Source organism: Podarcis raffonei, chromosome 3 (assembly GCF_027172205.1).
Source record: "Podarcis raffonei isolate rPodRaf1 chromosome 3, rPodRaf1.pri, whole genome shotgun sequence".
Taxonomy (NCBI): Eukaryota; Metazoa; Chordata; class Lepidosauria; order Squamata; family Lacertidae; genus Podarcis; species Podarcis raffonei.
The window spans coordinates 53,225,631-53,247,367 of NC_070604.1; the positions used below are offsets into that span (position 1 = coordinate 53,225,631).

The 21,737-nt window shown below is 42.6% G+C and overlaps 1 protein-coding gene across 1 annotated transcript in view; it reads left to right on the forward strand.

Annotated features, from left to right (window-relative positions):
- The first annotated feature begins 236 nt into the window (after positions 1 to 236).
- Positions 237 to 21,737, forward strand: part of GPR6 (G protein-coupled receptor 6) — a 30,442-nt gene continuing 8,941 nt past the window's right edge. Inside the window, exon 1 of the mRNA XM_053381656.1 lies at positions 237 to 432. The gene's annotated coding sequence lies outside the window, so the exon portion shown is untranslated. The remainder of the gene's footprint in view (positions 433 to 21,737) is intronic.

Here is a 21,737-nt window from a genome sequence, read left to right on the forward strand (position 1 = left end):
TTTCCCCAGCCGCTCTGGGCAGCTTTCAGCACATATGAAAACATAATAAAACGTCAAGCGTTAAAAAAGACAACCCATTTCAAAACAGATACACCGGTTGAAATGGGTTCATTTCCAGGCTCATTTCAAGGTGTTCCGTATTGGCATTCAGATCCCTACATGACTCAGGCTCCAAATAGCTGAAAAGAAAATGCCTCGTTTTCTACAGAGCCTTCCTCACCCCTCTGCTTGGGCCTCCATTGTTCCACCACCCTCAGGAAGCAGCTCAGGGAGTGTGGCCCAGGAGCGGCTGTTTTCTGTGGCAGCCCCTCAGTTGTGGAACTTCCTCCTCACAGAAGTCTGTTTGTCCGGCATCTTTATTATAAAGCTTTTGGCAAATGCTAAAGACACACCTTTTTACTATGGTTTCTTACCCACCTTAGTTTTGTGGTGGTAAGTTGTTTTAAACTGTTTTTATTTTGTGGGGGAGGAGAGGGGGGGGGACTAGCCTACCCCTGAACAATGGCTTTTTACCCACCATAGTTTTGTGGTGGTAAGCTGTTTTAAACTGTTTTTATGTTGTGAGGGAGAGGGAGGGGGGGAACTAGCCTACCCCTGAACAAAGCTAAATTTCCCTTTTGTTGCCCTGCCCACTTGTGCCTCTGGCTTCTTCCACCGAAGGTTGCTCAGAAGGGAATGTGGATTACTTGGAATTGGTAATCTGTTTGTTGATGGCTGCTAGACTGTGCATGGGCCTTATCACTGAAATGACTGGAGATATGAATGGTCTGAATGGAAATGGATGGCTGTAGTTTTGATAAAGTTATTTATTATTGATGGGACAGAGTTGAAGAAAATTGGATTGAATTCATTTCTCATTAGAACACAAAGGTGTTGTTGTTTTTTAATTAAAAAAAACCCCACCTCTAACAGCAATAGGAGTTGTGATATTTTGTATTTGATTCCATGATCTATCTATTGCAGCTTCATACTTCATAACCACAGATAGATAGATAGATACAGTACTTAGGAAACATGTATAAACTGGATTTGATGCCAGTGTTTCTCTCCTTTTGCTAGCCACCTGTCTATAGTAGTCAAGCATTGGGTTGAATCCAGACTACATTAGTTGTGCTTATGTTCTAATAAGTTCAGTGGAAATGAAACCACCATACCTTGCCTGTCTATTTCAGTGGGTACTAAATGCAAGTTTCTGAGTAAGAATCCGTTCTGGTGTCCCACCCTGAGTGGTAATAACTGGTAGACTTAGATCCCATCTGCTCTGTACATTTAAAGCTGCATCATACCACTTTGAACAGCAATGCTTTCCCCCAAAGTATCCTGGGAACTGTAGTTTGTTTAGGGTGCTGAGAATTGTTAAGGAGACCACTATTCTCCCTCACAGAGCTACAGTTCCAATAATGGTTTAACAGTCAATCATCAAAGGGAACACTATGCGTTGTAGCTCTGGGTGGGGAATCAGGATCTCCTAACAACTCCCAACATCCTTAACAAACTACACTTCCCAAGATTATTTGGGGGAGCAATGACTGTTTTAAGTGGTGCGATACAGCTTGTTACAAGTGATAAATGTATATAGTCCTGATAGGGCTTTATATGATTGTCAGTAGGCCAGTTCTAAAGTTAGAATTCCAAAAAGGAGGTTTCCATCCAGTTCTCCCTTCCATCTGTAAATGTGCAACAGTCTGAACTGTATTAAGGTATTTCTGTACCACACCAAGATGATGAAGTTTAACTCTGTTCTTTGAATAATATTTTTATAAACACTTACTGAATAAATAGATTTTCTTAAGGGTAGATTATCTGATAATTTGGAAACTTATTTTCCTGAAGATACTTATATCCCACCTATTGATTTATATGCAACATTTTCAAGGCTCCTTAAAAAATATAATAGATAAAAATGCAGAGTAAAAACCAATGCAACAATGAATCACAAATAGTGAAAGCAGAAGAAAACAAGATAAAGCAGCAATAGAAACAAATAGCATCAAAACTTCTGAAACAGAAATAAAATGCCATCCTATTCATTTAAGCACTTTGATTAAAATAATTCTTTTAACTTGGTGCCTAAATCTAAGTACATTTGGCACCAGACCAATTACTCTGAGAATTACAACAGAGTAATTCTCTATGCCACCTAGAGCCCAACATGTTTATTTTGGCATAATCTTTCATGGATGGAGTCTACTTCATCATATGCATGAAGTGTTATCCTTGTTTAGCAGGAACACACAAACATGCATGAAAAGGGAAAAATTGTAAACAGTGAAGTCAAATGGCAGCACAAGTATACTGTGGAAATTCAGGTAGTTTAGCAGAACTACGCTATTCCATAGATGGGTCACCACCAAAGGACTGGGCAGAAGCCCAGTCACCTCCTGCCTCATCCTCTAAAGGTGACTAGGTGTTTAATAGAGCAGATCCATATGAAAGCATGAGGTTATCCCAATATCTGAGCTGTTTTAATGCTCTTGAGATATGCTCCATAATCTAGTTACTGTCTTCAAAGGCAACCCAAATTGTAGAAATTTAATACAGATGTAACCAGAGCATAGATATGGTCCGACCCTCTCTGTCCAGGAAAGGGGCACTTGGTGCAACAGTAGAAGCCACAAGTGCTACCTGTGCACTCAAAAGAAGGGCTGGATCTTAGTACTGCCAACTTGCACTTGCGCTTTTAGCAGAATGCTCGGAGTCCCAGGTTCTTTAGTGCAGTATTTATTATTGTGAGCTAAATATATATACAAATATCTACAGAAGCAGTTCATATAATCAGACAGAGTACCTGCACCTTGAGGCAAAAGAAGACTCCACACTCATCTACACCACACCACCACAATTACTATTGGACAGGCTTTACTTTTAAACCGGTGACAGCCAATCACATTACTGCTGAGTCATCCTGACCCAGCACCTCCACAGAGAGTATTGCATCAGCCTGTTGCTGACTGAAGCCTGCAGACTTACTTACACAGCATCCTGTGAATCCCAACATACACACCTGTTCCTTAAGAGGGAAAAGTACAATCTTATCCAGAACAGAGCAAACACTATTTTCCTGAACTGTTCCAAACAATTTTACTGTACATTGGCTGGCTTTCTCCACAGGATCAATATTTACTGGATCTCTTATCAGCAGTGAAAATTCAATGCTGATACTGTAGATATAGGCATTCTGTAATGTTCATTATCTCTGAAAGATACCATAGGCACAAAGAAGGGTCAGTGTGAATTGAAATATGTCAGGCCAACATAATAACCAGCAAATTGCAAAGCTGTAATGGTCTTCCTTCAAAATAACAGTTAAAGAGTTCATGACACAGTTTCATGCTGCAAATGACATAATTCTGTCATTCTTTGCTATTAGACCTTTTATTTCACAGTTATGTGGCACTAATTCTTCTTGAATGTGGTGCACAGCATTTTGCTTTAGACTGTTTCTGTTTGATTTGGAATGACACACTGAAAGGAGCCAGGCCCAGTCTGGCTGCTTTATTGCCTCTGTCTTGAATTCTTTTTCTGCACATAGACCATCTCAAGTATCTCCATTTAATGTATTTTACAAGTTTGGTCTCCATGCTCAGCTAGCTTTCACACTTGAAATGCCAAACAGGTTAAAAACACAAAGCCTCTTGAATCTGACCTGTTGTCCCTTTGGGGGGCATGTTGGAAGAATGAAGGGTCTTTGAGTGGCAGTCTTATTATCATTTATTAAATTTATATATTGCTCTTCATTCCGAAGATCACAAGGCAGTTTACAAGTTAAAAACACAGAATGCATAACATAATGATAAAAAATACCCCTCCACTAAGTTTTACTCAGAGAAGACCCCTTCTCCATAAGCAGAATGTGAAATGTGTTCATCTGCTTACAACAGGCATGGGAAACCTCAGACCCAGGGACCAAGTGCAGCCCTTGAGGCCTCTTTACCTGGCCCTTAGGGCACTCTCCAGCCCACACCCATCAAAAACCTTGCTTCACACCCCCTTTGGCTGTTTTTGGCTGGCTGGAATGGAACTTTGAATTCCAACAATGACTCTTGCTTGATGTCATGGACTGGCTGGATGCAGAGGAGGAGAAGGAGGCATCAGCTGGGGAACCTCCAAGGGAAACCTCAGGGGAAGAAGGCTAAGAGCCAGTGGATTGGTGGTAGGACAACAATGAGCGACCAGAGGGAGCAGACTGGGAGGAGAAGGTGTTGGAAGCTGAAGAGGATACAGGGTTTGGTGAGCAGGAAGAGGCTGGGGCAGAGAGCCATCCAGAATCAGAGGCAGAAGCAGGGGTTGTTCAAGAAGCAGAGTGGAGGCGGGCTGCTGAAGAAGTCAGGGAATCTCTCTTCCTGCTGTAACCAGCCCCCCTCCCCACCCCCAGTCTCCCAGAACACAGAGGATGGAGCAAAGAGAAACCAGAGGAAGGAGCCTCATGTTGGTGGGGAAGGACCCAGGGGAGGAGCCTTAGAGAGCAGTGGGAAGGCGAGGACCTTCAGTCCTCACAACTGCCTCATTGGGGCAAGACCTACTGGGAGGAGTTGATGTGATTACTAGGCCTGTGCTGTTTGGGTTTGTTTGAATAAAGAGTTAACTTCTCTGACAGTGTTTAACTGCTGATCTGCCCCTGACTCCCACTCCTGACCCTTGCCTGGATGGGAAATAGACAAGTGTGTGTGTAGAAACTAGCCTATAGTAGGTGCAAAGGCTCCACTATTGCCTCTGGTCCTTCCCATCACCGGCATGTGGCCCCCAGAATGTTGCCCACAAATAAATGTGGCCCCCGGGCTGAAGAGGGTTCCCCATCCCTGGCCTACAGGGCTGTGTAGGATGAAGGATTCAAGGATTCTAAAACACTATTGCACATAAATGATTAATGATCAAAGTATACACAGTTTTGATGGGGAAAAGGCAGCCTTTATTATGCTGTGAACTTTAGATTTGGCTGAAAACCCAAAATAATCTTGGTCTTTTAAGGGGGAAAATCAATAATCCAAAGATAGATCTCTGAAAAGACGATAACCTTGTAAATGGTAAGGATGTTGCTTATCTAGAATGAAGTGTGCTGTTCCTCATTACAGACTGACAAAAGAGCCAAATGTGCTTAGATGAATGTGCCTCTTAGCTAAGTTGGTATCATGTCATGGCTTAGGCTGATGGGAGGTTTAGCAAACAATTCTGAGGAATGCAGCTGAGTGAAATACTGGCAGCAGTTAGTGATTTAGCCAGTAGTAAATAGAAGCCATTGTTGAAAGTACCAGTAAAAAGGCAGGTTACTGGCAGGTTACTGACTTAATGATAAATCATTAGTGATTGATTAATAATTACAGCAAATGACACACATGAAGACAATCCAAAACCAACTGTTCAGCCCTGCATTTAAAAAGCAGTTGTAGGGGAGAAAAGAAACCTGGCTTAAATGTACGCTTTTTGATATTCAAGCCATTTGTTTTAAAGTCCTATCCCATAAAAATATATCGGGGTTTTGTGATGTCTATATATTGGACAGGCAAAGCCAGTGTCCTTCTGAGCACATAATATACATACAGTATAGAATCCACTCACTGTGATTAGGAATTGTAGATGCATTAGTTGTGGGTGGAGTGGAGAATAGAATAGAATTGTTATGCAAAGAAAGCAACAACAGGACTTCAGTTTCTTTCTTTATATTAATGTAGGTGGGATTCAAATCATAAGATCTGTCAGTGGAAGCCCTGCACAATCACTTCTTGCACAACAGAGTCCCCCCCCCATCAAAATTGGTTTTAATGGAGAGAACCCCATGGGAGGAGGAGGTGGGGGATCAGTCTGTCTGGAAGCCAAAATGTTTGCATTGGTGAAACTATCAGAAGCGTGTGACATTGAATTCCTCTTATGTCTGGAGGTTCTACCGTATGTTGCTATGGTATCTGTTTCAAGGCACTTAGATTTTTAAAGAATTGCAGACAATGAACAGGTGACATAGAAATACATGCCAGTGCTTCCCATTAAGATAATTCAAGAAAAAACTCTGGCAAATTGATATCAATCCCAGTATTATTGTTTCAAGCAATGGTCTGTCCTGGATGATTTAGAAAAGATGTCCCCAACTTGATGTCCTCCAGCTGCTTGGACTACAGCTGTGTCTGGTGGAGTCTAATACAGCTGGAAGGCACCAGGTTGAGATAGGTTGGTGATTAAAATTTGTGCAGCGCAGTTGAATGCTAGCAGAATCAACTTTTTCTTTTTCTGTCATTACTCCTCACTATTGCCAGTTGTTTATAAAAGAGAGCTGGCATAGCACAGTGGCTGAGGAAATCCCCAGTTTGAACCTTGATTCCGCTAGGAACTCACTAGGCAACCTTAGGTAAACCTAAGCCACACTCTCTGTTTCAGTCCTTCCGCCTGCAGTATGTATAGCAGATAATAATATTGACTTCCTAACAAGGACTGCAGCTAGAGTGTGTATGCAAAGACCTTTGAACTACAAGTATTGTATAGGGCTGGGCGAATTTCAGGGTGGTGAGCCTGTTTTCTTTTCCTGTTCCCAGCCTACACTTTGTCACCCCCTCCCAGTGCCATGTGGGTGCTGTCCCTTGCTTGGTGCTGGTGCCTGTAAGATGACAGCAAAATTAACTTGCATTTCCCAGATAGCAAAATTTTATTTAAAAGAAGCAGATTCCTAGGAGAGTCAGACACATGGAAAGGTTGTTCCTGATATGAGTATCATATATTAGTCTAGCATATTTTGGAGTTATTGTTTTTTTACAAATTAAGAACAATGTTTGCACCTGGAGACTTGCTGAGCAATTTCTGATTTCCCTTTGCGTCATTCCATCCATCTCCTATCTATCAAGAACAAAGCACATATCGGAATACATATTTCCCCACTGCCAAGAAGTTTGGTTTATTCCTTTTTCTTACTGCTTTTTTGCCGTAGGACAGGAGCTGCCTGGCAGCATTCACACTTATTTTCCATGGAAGTGACGGGCAGCTTCACACACCAAATCATGTTAGCCCTCTTTCCACAGGCCGCAAATGGCACAGCATGAGGGGAAATGGGCTCCCTCTGCTCTTCAACCACTTGCAGGCAGCTTTGTTTGTTTGTTTGTTTGTTCAGGTTTGTCTCTGCAACTTGGGTTTGTCACAGGGCTACAAGAAGAAACTGTGCATCACTTCCCTGAACTGGCATTAAGTCAAGAGGAGGGGGGAGGACTGTGCGTTCCAAAGACAGCCCTGGCCACTTCCTTCGACTTTGTTCTTACTCCATTCGCACAGCCCACTGCCGCGGTATGCAGGTCTTCTGAACTGCTCAAACTCGGTATCAAACCATTCTTTACTCTATCCTTCTGGGTTTTTAAATATCTATGGAAGTGAATCATTGCAGTATCCAAGCAACAAGATAACAAAGAGAGAACAATATTAGAGCCTATTGTGACAGGTACTTTTCTCATGGGCTCTGGAAGCCCTGGAGCATCAACAGAAGCTCACCGTGAGGGAGACATAACATTTCTCCACTTCTTGACTATGTGCATTGTCAGGGAACTACTGCTGTAGAAGAGCTGTGGTGCTTAATCCAAGGCTGAGGGAAATGGTCTGGGGTTTTTTGAGCAGCCCACTGTCTGGCCTGTAACTCTCCACCCCTTATAGAATAACAGGGTTCATTTGAGCCAGAGTCCAATTTCTGCTAATGAAATAATACTTCTGCCAATCTGGTTACCCACTGCCAGCTTCAGAGCAAGTCACTTCAAGAATATATTTCACTAACTGAGGTTTCATTGCATTTGATAGGAAAGGAAGAAAACAGGATGGAAAGTATCCCCTCCTGAGCCCCTGTCCTTCCAGCAGGGCTAGCACAAGAGTTTTTACTACCTGAGGCAATTACTGTAATTACTAATGTACCATCAAATCTAATGTGCACCTTGAATAAAAAAAAAAGTATTTGCGGCAAATGTACATGTGCCATCGAATCTAATGTACACTTTAATTTTTGCAATGTAATCTTGCCCAAAATGGTGTGCATTAGATTTGAATAAATACAGTAAATAAGATGGTTCCCCGTCTCCATTTCATGGAGCGGCAGCTGGATTTTTTTTCCAAAACACCAGCAGCTGTTAGCATCCTCCACCACATCTGAGGCAGTAGGCTAGTTTAGAGGTCCCATGACAGGCTGTGTGGTATACCCAGCTCTATCCTTGATCAGAAGAGAAATATCCATGGGCTCAGGAGGAACAACCAGGGAGCTGCCACTGCTGCCATCCAGCATCTGCCACCTAAGGTCATTTCTTCATTTTATTCTAATAGTAGAGCTGGCCTTGCCTCCAAGATACCAAGCCACCATCTATTATTGGGGCTCTTTCTTCAGACAGAGCAAGTCTTCTTTCCGAAAACCAAACTGAGTTCCAGAATGCCTTCTGAACCCAGAAGGTCCTTGGCATCACCTCTTTTCTTCCTCCTGCTCTTTATGCTGTTTCTGTGGGGAGCATCAAAAACATTTCCTTCCTCCTGTTACTCCTGTCATGCCTTCAGGTTGGTAGCCAGAATTGGTAGGCAACTTTTTTGCCCCACATCCTAATAGTAAATGCCAAATTTATCAGGTAAGGTTTGATTTTCCACATCAGAAAGCATTGTCTTCTCTAAACATCAACTTTCTGTCTGTAAAATTAACAGCCTCAAGGAAATTCATTCCAGACCTTTAGAAACAGTTGGATTCAAAGGGGGTGTTGAATAATCTCATGGATCAAACCAAAATATTGAAGCTAGGCTCTTCTTTATGACTCCTTTTTCTTATGAGAAATAGTAACACCTGCATGAGGCTATTCCTTGGATGCAGCCCCTTATTTTGGCACATTCCTGAGAAGAGCTTTACTACAAATCATCACTGGATGGTTTGTTGTTTGCCTCTTCACAGAACAAACAGTCACAAGGCTAAGAACACTTGCAGGTATAACACTTGCCACTCAATGCTCTATTTCTGGCAACTGTAGAGTGTCTTGGTACCAATTGTACCTACCTACCTCAAGTGATGCTAATGGAACAGGAGGGCAGCAAACGTCTCCAATAAGTGATTGAACTAAGCAGGTGGAAAATTGTGAATGATGGACCATTTTACAGGTGGAAGGAACCACTGCCTTTTTACTTAATGTAGTTGAAAAGTAATGTAAGTTAACTATATACTCTCTCCTTCCTGCTCCTTGTATTCATTCATTGCAATTCATTCATTCATTAAATCTGATGCTGCCTGATCATAAGGGCAGAGCATCACAGTGAACAAACAACCCATATTTGGAACCCCAGCATGGTGTCATGAGCAAGGCCTGTTCAATAGTTACAGTCAGTGATCCTGTGACAATTCAGTGATTGTCGGGCCTTAAACAGCACTGTGCACAGAAGCCCTAACTATCTTCCATAGCACTAAGAAAGACACTTTGCAAGCCATGGGCTTCCTGCACAGCACTATGCAAAAATAGGTCACCTGTCAGGTGATGGTCAGAGAGGGGGTGGGATCTGTCTCCTCTCACTCACTTTGATTATTTAAAGTGCCAACACCAGGAGAAACAAACCTGTGAGCTACCTCCAGGCAGGGTTCATGGAGGTTAAAGGGAGCAGAGAGTGCTGTGGAGAGGCAGATAATCAAGCATCACAAAGATAGTCTGAACAATTCAGAGTGCAGAATGCATAAGCAGCCCCTCCCCTCTCCCCAACAACACCCCATCCACACAAGAGCATCTTGACTGCACCAGCCATGGCTTGTCAGACAAAGCAATTGCTGACTTTAAAAAGGTGATGAGGAAAATGAGTGTGTATGTGCGTGTGTGTGTCAAAGAAATGGCTGGAAATGCTAAGAAGGACTTTAAATTTCAACTCTGTTGTGGGTTTACACAAAAGCTTCCAAAACTGGCTTTCCAACCTCACTGGCCACATACTCTCCACCGCTGCAGTGGATACACTGCAACGTGAATATATTTGAGTGGCCAGTGAGGTTGGAAGCAAATTTACAATGTCATTTCTAAAATGTCTTATGTGCTTTTGTCCTATGTGAATGATTGAAAACACACCACATGCAATATGAGTATAATAAAATTAATTGTCCTAGTTGCCATGAAAACATACCTTTGGTAATTTCCTAGGCCAAATGCTCCAACTATCAAAGATGCATGCTTTATTTAGTACATCGCTAACATAAGTCTCCTCTCTTTTGATCTCTTCATCACGGGGGAAATAGAACCTACGGTTTGTGCAGTGAGCTGCTTTAAATGAGAATTTGAGGGATATTGCTTTCTCTGGCTTGTAAACTAACCAGTATTCAATCTCTAATCTTAGAAGCTCCTACAGAGCATGCAAACTTGCACCTTTAGCTTGTTTCCTAGGCGACCAATGATTGGTTTACTGGGTGACAAGACTAGCTCGATTTGAGGAATGTGCCCTTTGAACACATCTCGGTAGCGATGATTCATCAAAAGACACCTGACCAGCAGCAATTCACAGAGCAAAATTTATTTTATGCTAGGTGACAATTGTCTCTGCGGTTGTTTCAGTGTGTTCCATACAGACCCCCTGCTCATTTCATGGGGAGTTGTGGTTCAATGCCAGCCAATTGGCCAGTGATCGATTTCCATGATCACTAGGGCGGTTTGTTTCCATATATGGAGGCTAGATTGGATCCTGCTTGACTCTCAGCTACCCCATAGGATGCTTGATGGGCCACGCTGCCCCGATTTGCCACATGTTAAGATATAGGTCACATCCATTCATGCTAGCTTTCCCCCCTGCTACCACCTTTTCAGGTTCTGCAGCCACAAAAAACCCTTTCCATTGTCTAAATCAATGTCAGGCACTTTACATAAACAAGTGTGATTTGCACAGTCTACTATTTTATTGATTTTACACTTTTTAGAGGAAGTGAAAGGAGGCATAATACAGTGAGAATTTTACTAGGGTACCTAGAGGAAAGATGTGATTAATCCATTTCTGATTTCTTCCTCCTTTTCTCTGATACTGGAGGACTTGCTCAGCAAACCCATATGTTTACAAGCTTGTTTATTTATTTACAGCATGCATAAGCTGTGGAATAACACATATTCTCTGAGTGGTGAACTGTGAAAGCTTAAAATGCCAACTGTTGCTGATTCAAATCATTGCGAGAATCAAATATTACAGCCCCCAAATTCTTTCAGGGGTGCGATTCTTTTCAAATCTTCTGGGGACTGCAGACTGGAATCTCTCCAGTTAGAAGAAATGGATAGAGACTTCTGCCCAGGTCCTTGGACAGTCACTGCTAGTCAGAGCAGACAGTAAATGCACAAATGTCCAACCACCTGCATCCATGGGCGTAGCCAGAATTTTTGTGGGGGGAGCAGGCCTTTTGTTAAGGGGGGCAGAACTTCAGCTTGCTATGTATTTTTATTGATTTAGGGGGCAGCTGCCCTTCCCTGCACCTACTTTGCCATTCGCATGCCTGCATCCTGTCATTCCCTTTCTTTCCTGCCTGTAAGCCAGCTTCCTGTCTTTCCCTCTACAGTGGTACCTTGGTACTTGAACGGCTTGGCTCCCAAACAAATCGGCTCCCAAGCGTCACAAACCCAGAAGTAAGTGTTCCAGTTTGCGAACATTTTTCAGACACGGCTTCTGCAGCTTCCAGCTGAGTGCAGGAAGCTCTTGCAGCCAATCGGAAGCCGCACCTTGGTTTTCAAACTGTTTTGAGAGTCAAACAGACTCCTGGAATGGATTAAGTTTGAGAACCAAGGTTCTACTGTATTTCCAAAGTGAGTTTGGATCCTTATGTAGCCAAAACAGTACCATCCATACAAATGGTAAAGGTAGCAGCGGGCATGGGGGGATCCAAATGTTTTCAGAAGTAAATAATTCTTTAGTGAGGGAAGGGAAGGGAAAGCCAAAACATCCTTATGAGGACTGAGCATGCTCAGTGGTGGCTACAGAATGCAGAATGACTGTTGGTGGGAGATGGAAAACCAAGACAGAGAGAGGGAATGGGATATTCTGAAAGAGGACGCAGCTGACTAACCAGAATATGAAACAGGAGTACTCCAGGTTCTTCTTAAAACATAAGAATAACCCTCCTGAGTCAGACCAAAGGCCCATGTTGTCCAGCATGCTGTACCCACAGTGGCCAAACAGATGCCTGTGGAATTTTCTGAAAAGTGTTGCCACTGGTTTCAAACAGCTAAGAATCCCTCCCTTTCTTACATTCCAACCAATGGCGCAGCTAGGTAATTTTCAGCTCCTGGGTTTGGTGATCTTATGGAGGGCCATGTGTGTGACCTCCATTCTGAAGCACACATTAACAGTCCAACAACATCTGGATGATTACAGGCTCCTCATCTTTCATTAGATGAAACAGTACATTAATGGACAACAGAAATCCAAACATATTTTTCTTTTAAATTTGCATTAAAAAACCAAGTGCTTTTAGAACAAAGGATGCAAAGTCTCAGCTAAAAAGCTCGATGCTCCTGTTCCTAGTCTTTTAGTCATGTTTATTAATTTAATAATTTCATGATGTTATTACAATTAATGATTTCATAAATCTGTTGAAATGGTGGTTTTCTTGGAATACACAGCCTTGGGTAAAGTCCCTCATTTTACAGCCATGCTGATCAGGAAGAACCCAATCTGCTTTTATCTTCTCTTCCATTCCTGTTCCTATTTTTAGACACATTGGCTTCATGCAAGAAAGTGATTGCATCTGTCTTTCTCATCATAACCAAATGCTTTTGTTGACATTAGCAATCAAATGGCGTTTGCAGAGCAGAGACTCAGACTGTTGTCACTATGACTCTGACCCGTTGAATGGATTTGCTGGCTCAGCACACAACCTTTGTTTTCAGTATGTTTGCGGCTTTTAATTCACCATTCCTACTGAAGGGTTTGAATGATGCGTAGGTGTTGAATATTTGTAGAAACTCATGAGGATTTATGAAAATAATAAGTGGCCCTTCAGAACGGTGTATATTTAAAAGAACTATTATTTACCAATTCAGCGTGTGAGATATTGGCATAAAACAAGAGAAATGAAACTGGCTTGCTATTAGCTAGCGCAAAAATAATCTAGTGTAAGAGCCATGGTTGTATTGGATCTTGGCTACAGACACATAGGTAATACTGAAAGATAGAGATAATAATAGCAATTAGAACCTATCTTCTTGTATGCATGGTATTGGGTGAAGTGAGAGAAACCTATGTAAACTCCTGTGAAGGGTGGTAATATGACATATGGGATCATTAATAATTGTAAGACTCAGGGCTTTTTTTCTAGAAAAAGAGGTGTGGAACTTGCTGAGCACTCACCCAGATTTGAGCTATGTAATACCTATATGAAACTGCTGGAAGAAGCAGTCATGATAAGTTTTTGGGAAATGATGCTGATGACACTCAGCTCTATTTCTCTATAACATCTGGATCAGGAGAGGCTATGTAGCGCCCAAGACGGCTGCTTAGACATGGTAGTGGAATGAATAAGCTGAGTTTGAATCTTGGCAAAGAGAAAGCACTTTGGGTGAGTGGTCCCTTTGTCTGACAAATTAGTCAGTTGCCTGCCCTGGACAGGTTGCAATCCCTATGAAAGAGCAGGTGTGCTGGATGAGGATGCTTCTGGATCCAGCTTCTTGTCCAGGAGCCTCAGTGGCTCAGTAGTTTACCAACTATGCTTGGTACAACAGCAACAACCATTCCTGAACCAAGAGAGCTTGACCACAGTAGTCTTTTTTATTGCGTGGCAAGGCCCCAGGCCCCACAGTTCCCTCAGAAATAAACATACAGACACAAATATGTTGGGTTAATGGGATAAATTAGGCCACAACTTTATTGGTTACAGATGTGAGTGGTTTGGCTTAGGCAATTGGGTGAAGCAAGACTATATCCTGACTCCTGCCCATCTGCAGGAGTCCTGTAAGGGTCAATCACCGATAGGGGGAACCCTATGATGCACATCAATTGAGGGTCAGCAATGGGGTCATGGCATTGCCCAAGCCCACACCCAGGCTTCGGACAGGAACATCACCCCCGGATCCCTTTAATAGAATACCCTTTACGTGGAGGGGCAGGCCAGAGGCAACAACCGCCCCTCCCATGACAAGGCTTATCCAATGCCTAGCCGCCACCTGAGCCAAAAGGCTCGCCGCCAACACCCTCACACCTGCAACCAACCCCTAATGCCTTTGATGATATTGGCCAGCCAAATATCATTGGAAAGGTGAACACCATTACTGTGCAACAAGGCCCCCTGGTCGAATGTAATGGCAGGGTGCCATATCACCTAGCCCCACAATAGTTGCACCTTCTGTGCCATGGCACAATCTGCAATTTTCTAGGCCCTGTTGATTGCCACCTGGTGGGTCATCCACGCCAACCACGCCTCTCCAAGAGTTGGGATCATATTATCGTCAATTCCAGGTGTAAGGCGACCAAATTATCAAAGTCCTCTTTGATGTTCCAGGTCAGGTCAATGCCCTTCCTTAGGACCAAATCATTCATTCCAAGTTGAATAACCAAAGCATCGGGAGGCCCATGCAGGGCAGCTCTGGCCGTCACTGTTGGCAAAAACTCCTCACACCTCATGCTGGGTCTTGTGACCCAAGAAATTATGACATTTTCAGGCAGCCCCAGGCAGCTACCCACGCTGATATTGATGGGATGCACCCGAGCCCAGTGGGCAATACTGTGTCCCACCATCCAAATGTTAGTCAGGGGATAACCTGAAATAAGAGAAGTGACAAGGCATAATTAATGAGGGTTCTTGCGGATGTACCTTCTGTACGCCTCTGATCTCCAGCATCCAATATCCTTGATTCTGTTTGTTGGAAGACTCCAATCTATTGACATCAGGCAGCTGCCTTCACTGTACTCTTTTCGTTGCCTGCTTAAAACAATTTTGTGTAGGCAAATCTATCCAAAAATGTAGCTGTTGATGTGTTTTAATTTATTTTCAGTTTGCTGCTTATTTGAATTTTCTTTTCAAAGTTTTGACTACTTGTTTTTAACTGTTTTTACTGACATTTTTAATTTCTTGTAAACCCTTCAGAGATTGTAAACCCTTCAAGCATCATAATCACAGAGTTACAGTTCTCAGAGTGGTTTTACCATCAATCCCTCTCTCCAGAGAACTCTTGAGATTTGTATCTCTTTGACTGGCATAAGTGTCAAATACAAGCTTTTTTTAAAGGGATGATGGCATCAGCCCCAGTGGGTCCCAGCATTTGCTTCACCAAGATGATGCTGGGCCTGCCCAACCCTCTTGGGCTGCCTAATATACTGGGCCATCTCAATTCAAGAAGGTCAAAGACTAACCAGGCCAAGGAAGTCACCTTTTCAGGAGTCTATGAATCAGTAGCAAGAAATGAAAAGAGCTCCGTTTGCCTGCTGTATTGACTATAACCACACTATAATAATTAATTAATTTCTGAGTAAAACACATTTGCTCTGGTTTCTGTAAATTGGCGCTATATTCTGGAAAGGCTTATATATTAGTCATTTCTTTATGTGTTTCCCTTTCTTTGTCTCCCTGGGGGTTTTTCACTATGAGGCTGATGGCTTAGCCACAATTTGACAGATCTTCCTGAAATTTCCACTGGTGATTCAATCTCTAATTCTTATTTTAAAGGTCTGCACAGTACCATACTTGTCAAGAGCCACTAGGTATTCGCTTCTGAAGCTGTTGTGCCTATAACCCTTTGGAAAACACAAAGAATGATTGTTGGAAGGTGGCACAGCTTGAGAAATCAAAGGCATTGCTAGAGCAATTGTGCTCAGAATACAATTTCAATAGGCTCAGGGCATGTTTCTTCCCTATGGGGTATAGGTTGGGATCCAATCAGTCCTTTGTACATGTGGAAGGTCAGGAGATCTCTGGAGTGGCATGAGGAGTAGGAAACCTGGTGCCATCATCCCATGCATGCACAAGCTTCTTTGGGACCTAAGCCATAATATTTTTTTACTTCATTTTTCATTCAAGCATATTCACTCTTCAAAATGGAAAGCAGACAAAACAGAATGTGCGCTATTTAGAGCAGCTCTCCAAATGGAGAGAACAAAAAAGAACAAGACCAATGCAGGCAGATAATTAAAGGTGGGGCTAGTTAATCTGAGCAGCACATTGCTGAAAACATCAAGACCCAACAACAACAAACTCTTCAAATACTGTATATGTAAATAGCAGGATACCAATTAAAGAACTGGTTAGACCTTTGGATGACAAGAGAGGAAAGGAAAAGGAGATTGCAGGGAAGCTAAATGAATTATGAAGACCTGGGAGAGATGACTGAACTTTCTCAGGAAGGGAGCCTGAGTAAATGAAGCAAATGGCAGTGACAAGAGATGAAGTTTGTTTGCTTGCAACTTTAACAAAGAAAGAGTTGACTTGGATTAATTTAAAAGAATATTAGACAAATTCATGGAGGATAAAGCTATAAATGAGTACCAGCCATGATGCCTATGTTCTGCCTCTACTGCTAAATGCAGAATGCCTCTACCAGCTGCCTGGAATCCAGAAGTGGGATACTGCTGTTTCACTCAGGTCCTGTTTCAGGCTTCCCAGAGGCATTTTAGCTTCCATATGCTTCCCACATGTTGGCTAGCCACTGTGAGAATAGGATCCTGACCTAGATGGGCCTTTGGCCTGATTCACCAATGCTCTTACTATGGTGTCCTCCAGATGTTTCTTGTTTCAACTCCCAGCAGCCCCAGCAGCATGGACAATGGTCAAGGCTGATGAGAGTTGTAGCCCAAAATGTCTAGAGGTTGAGAAAGGCTTATTTAGAATGAATGATTCTGAGCCATTCCACACATGACAGGGCAGTCAACTAAAGTTTGTCAGTGACAGGAAACTGCAGTCAATGACTGGCTTTATTTTGTCGCTTTTACACACTACACTCTAGGTGTACACTTAGATATGCACCAATAATAATAATAATAATAGATAGATAGATAGCCTATAAATATACAGCAAATGGGGATGCAAATCATAGCATTTGTCATTGTCTAGTATGACTCGGAAGCTGTACGCCAGCTTCCTCGGCCAATAAAGCAAGATGAGCGCCACAACCCCAGAGTCGGTCACGACTGGACCTGATGGTCAGAGGTCACTTTACCTTTACCTTTAGTATTTTTGGCAGTGAGTTTTTAGGATGGAGATTTGTATGCTGTAATTGTCCTGCTGACCAGTTATGCCTGTTTTTCCTACATTTGACCTTTTAAAGTAAAGGTAACTAACCTCTGTTCCTCCTGGTATTGTTAGATTACAGGTGACATCATCCCTGGTTTTTGGCCATGCTAGCTGGTGATGATGGGCAACAGAGTCGTAACAATAGCTGGAAGGACATGGGTTAGCTGCTCCTGAGTTACAGCATCCTTCTCCCCTACTTATTATAATGACACCCCCCCAAAATGTGTAAGATCAGCCTATTAAGCACTATGTGAGAACTTTTCTGACACTGCCAAACCTAATTATTTTTCACTTAGTTGTCTAAACAAATTAAATTAGCAAGGGCACAGCCAGAATGTCAAAATTGCTTTTAATGAATAAGCCAGCTGCTCAGTTGTACATAACTCTTGTCTTGGTAACTCTCTGTCACACAAATTTGAATTTTCCCCTTTGCTGCCTCCATAATGTTTTTAACAATTTTATATTGTAAATTACCTAAGGACTGCCCCATGTTAGGCAATTAATACATGATGCACAGAACCGAGGTTCTGTAAAGGAGGGATGGAAAACATTGACCCTCAAGATGTTGCTGGACTATAACTCTCACCATGTTTGACCATTGGCCATACTGGAGAGTCCTCACCATTGCTATGCAGCAATCTGAATATTAATGCTTCTTCTTCAAGCATCTTGGATGTGCACATCTCTTGTTTGCCTTGTTTCTCTTCCAGAAGTATCACTCCTGGCTGCTTTCCAGATCTGTGGCTAACTGACCTACAAAAGTATTATGAGAATCTGCCAGGTGTTGATAAGCTGACCTACTGGAGTAAGGGCTGGCGAAGGGCTATAAAAAGAACATAAGAGCTATGCTGGATCACACCAATGGCCCATCTGGGTCAGCATCCAATTTCTGTCAGCCAAATGCCACTGCAAAACTAGAAAGCAACAAAACTCCCACTTCCTCCACAGCTACTGGTATTTAGAGGTATACCGTATAAAAACTTGGAGGTTTCATTAGCTATCATGGATAATGCCTGTGCATTCACTTAGTCTGGTGGAGGCTGTGACTGAGGGGGGGGGGCATGGCTGCTGTTATAAAATGTAGAATGGGGAAGGTAGAAGACTTCCTTTGATCTCATGCACCATCAAGTTCCAAGAGAAGCAATGACTCCTGGCTTTGGAAAAGGCAGTGACAACTAGAGCAAACCTCTGCTGCAGCCCCATCCCTATTACCGTCAAACAGCACAAGTTCTAAAAATTTGCAATTCCCTGTCACAAATGGTCAGGCCCCTTGCCAGTGCAAACCAAACAAAGCCCAATAGCAATTGGTCTACTGCAGGCATTGTTCTCTTCTTGCCACCATCCACTTAGTCGTCACCTAGTTCAAGGACCTTATGGGAGTTCTACTGACTTGCTGCTTATTTATTTGGGAGTCGGAAGACTGATAGCCAAACTCCCAGGCACCTAATTGGAAGTTTCAGCCAGTCACCCCTCCTGATCCCATGTGTGTGAATCTAATAATGTAGCCTGAACAGTATAAGCAGAGATCAAAGAGAACGAGCAGGGTTGCACACTCATCTCTCTCCTGATAAAATGTCATCAACAAGGGCAACCAAGGCAGTTTCAGTGCCATGGCCAAGCCTGAAGCCAGACTGGAATGGGAACACCTGTACTAGGTGAACAGCAGCCAGCAGTTATAGTTTTCTGTTGTCACCTTGGTAACAAATTAGAAGAGGATGGTTGTGAATAGTTTATAATGTTTCCGAGCAAGCATGTAAATTAACGGTGTTGTGGCCCATCATTCATTTACTGTGTCTCCTACTTTCCATCCGTGAATAGGGGTGAGGTGGGGATGGAAAGGCAATTGTAGATGTGGAATGGAGCTGGCTACCATAGTCTGAACCACTTAGCCTCTTGGGCTTGCCGATCAGCGGTTCAAATTTGCACGGTGGGGTGAACTCCCATTCCCTGTTCCAGCTTCTGCCAACCTAGCAGTTCCAAAGCATACCAGTGCAAGTAGATAAATAGGTACCGCTGCAGCGGGAAGGTAAAGGGTGTTTCTGTGCGCTCCAACATTTGTCATAGTGTCCTGTTGTGCCAGAAGCGGTTTAGTCATGTTGACCCAAAAAGCTGTCTTTGGACAAACGCCAGCTCCCTCAGCCTGAAAACGAGATGAGCACCGCACCCCATAGTTGCCTTTGACTGGGCTTAATCATCCAGGGGTCCTTTACTGTTTACCTACTTGTAATCTCAAGTTGGTTTTGATTTTGGTTGCTGTTTAAATGGCTGTTTTGTACTCATTTACGATATAATTTAAAAAGGAATGAAGCCCTCACCCTTCCACTTTTAGGCAGGATTGCTCATATACTATCCACACCCCCACCCTACTTAGCCTACATTGCCCTTCTTGCAATATTACCGCCGTGGGAGAGCAGAAGCATAAAATAATCTTCATGCTTTCTGCAGTGGCTACTAGAAAGCAGGTAGCTGCAAGATGACTCAGCAGCAGCGAGTGAGTCAAACTCACTACTGAGCTTTAAGAAAGGAATGGATGTGGGCAAGAAGACAGGATTACTAATAAATCTGACCAGAATTGCATTCCAGGTCAGCCCCAACAGCTGCAATCATGTAGCTCTTGACAGTTAAGCAAAAAGCTTCTGCTCTGTTTTGTCTTGTAGCAAGTTCATGCTAATGATTTGTGTTGCGGAGTTAAGACTGGCAGTCTCTACTAACCTCAAGATCTGGAGCAAGGGAAAAATTCTGAACTCAGACATAATATTTGGAAACTTGCGTGTAGTTCTCCGCAGTCTTCTGTGCACAGTCAAATTTAATTACAACGTGCTGGTACGCATGTGATGTGAACCCTGGCCTGTGCTTTAGCGTATCTGCTGAATGTGTTGTCATGGACACCCTGCTTGATTCAGTTCGCAGTTCAGTGGCCTTGTCTTTGTGTGGCCTTGTAAAGGAACGGTACATTTCGCTGCTGAACAGCATGAGGACAATAAGCTTACCTTTGCTGGGCAAATTGTTTCTAGAATTCACTCCCAACAACTCATTTAATGAAATGGCTCTCGTTCTGAGACATAAAATGTAAGGTCCATGTTTCAGTTTACTTGCATTAAAGTGTAAACATCATTCCTAAGTTGCCTTTGCATTATAGAGATGAAAGACATTTGGTGTGTTTTGGTGATGCTCAACCTTAGACACAGTTTGACCATCTAGATAAAACATCAGAGTTCAAAATACCCTGAAGTGCACCAGCAAAATGTACCAACTGTGTGGATGTAACTCTATGCAGAGATACACACAGGATCTGCCCAAAAATGAGAATAGAATATTGAGGGAAAGTACCCGTCTTATTGCTCACATTGGCTTCAAAAAAGGCAACCTCAAAAAGCTGTTTCATGGTTTATATAGCGGCTGTGTTTGCTACAGACACACTGCTGTTACACAGCTGAGTGTGAAGGGATGGTGTGCATTCCTAACACAGAGAGGGGTGCACTAGAGTGTTGATTGGCTGCAAATCCATATGTCATTTATGTGCCTTTCACACTTTACCTGTTTACTTTAATAAACACTCCACTGCACCATGGCAAATGTTATAGTGCAATAAACATCAGGTGCAGATGTATGGAAGCTGCAGGGAGTGGCTACTGATGAGAGGGCCTTCTCAGGTGAGTGGCACCCCAGGTATGGAATGTCCTCCCCTTGAGAATTTATTCTAAGCTTCTATGGGAAAGTTAAATTATGAAAAGGTTTCACTACAGTTCTCAGTTACTTCTTCAAGAGCTTTAGGCATGCAGAAATGTAATTATTTTGGAATCTCGGCACACACTTTTGTTTTATTTTATTTTTAAAAGCTTTATCAAATCAATTTTACTGTGTGTATATAGCCTACAGAAACATAAAAGTTTATGAAGCCAAGCATAATGGAAAATCTGCAGAATCTAGTCCCCTTTATGCATTATACTTGTGAAGGAGTTTGATATAATTAGTAGGAAGCAGGATTATAACCCTCCGCCCTCAGGGTCATGTGCCACTCTTACCCTGCTGCCATATCTCTACACGGAGCACAGATATTTGAAGGGGGGAAGGCTTTGGGGGAGAATTTTATAACTACAATGAGAATTAGATGAGTGACACTTGGACCCTGGTAATTCCTCAGGGTTTGCATTGAAAATGAGAGTGATGCTTCCTGAATTTGCTTTGTCTTCAATCACATCAGCACATTAAATCTGATTGGCTACATTGTGACATCATTCCATTCTGACATCATCAATTAATCCCTAATTGTGACAACCTCTCATAATCCCTAATTGGTTAGGATAATCTATTTGACAGATGGAAGAAGCATTCTCCTCATCTTCCATGGACTTTGCCTGACCTCAGTGACACTGCAATGTAGCCAGCTCTAGCTCATTGACTGGGATAGCTCATGTAATTAAAGCAGAAAGAACAGGATGCAGTCATTTAAATACAAAAAAAGAGCATTGTTACCAAAAGAGCAGCAGAGACAATGGCAGAAAATAGGCTTCAAAAAAGTGATATGACGGCATAATTATTATGCAATTATATATTGCTTCTATTCTAACTTTCTTCTTAATTAGTT